Raw genomic sequence first — 531 nt, 5'->3', positions numbered from 1 at the left:
AGAAAAAGACTGAGGTCAAATTCACACATATCACCAGAAATGACTCCCCTAGGTGGTAACAATACAGGTAACCCTAGGTAAGCAATGCAACAAGTGTCGCCAACAATTGTCTGGTATTTTAAGTTTCCTGTATCATTAGCTTATTTATATATCCTTAAGTTACCCTCTCCCACCCTACCCCAGCCCCCCGTGCACCATCAGGACACCATCAGTGAATGACCGGCAAAATGGCGGAGTAAGCCAGCCTTGTGAATCCTGGCGTCAGCCCCAGGGATGTAGTCTCGAGGTCCGTCCTTAATACGAGGTTGCAGCTACCGAAGATCAAATCTTCGCGAAGGTGGTAACGAACAAGCAGTTCCTGCCTGGGCATGGCCACTCATCTTCAACACGGCGGGACGCCATATGTAGCGTGGAAGAGCGGTATCAGAATAATATTCATGCCGTATTACGGTGGACATCTTGGCTACGGATATCACGGAAGATATCACGCCCCATGCCACCCACGCCGGCCGTGTCATCATAGCGTGGGTA

Source organism: Penaeus monodon, chromosome 25 (genome assembly GCF_015228065.2).
Source record: "Penaeus monodon isolate SGIC_2016 chromosome 25, NSTDA_Pmon_1, whole genome shotgun sequence".
Classification (NCBI taxonomy): Eukaryota; Metazoa; Arthropoda; class Malacostraca; order Decapoda; family Penaeidae; genus Penaeus; species Penaeus monodon.
This window is presented reverse-complemented; position numbering follows the sequence as displayed.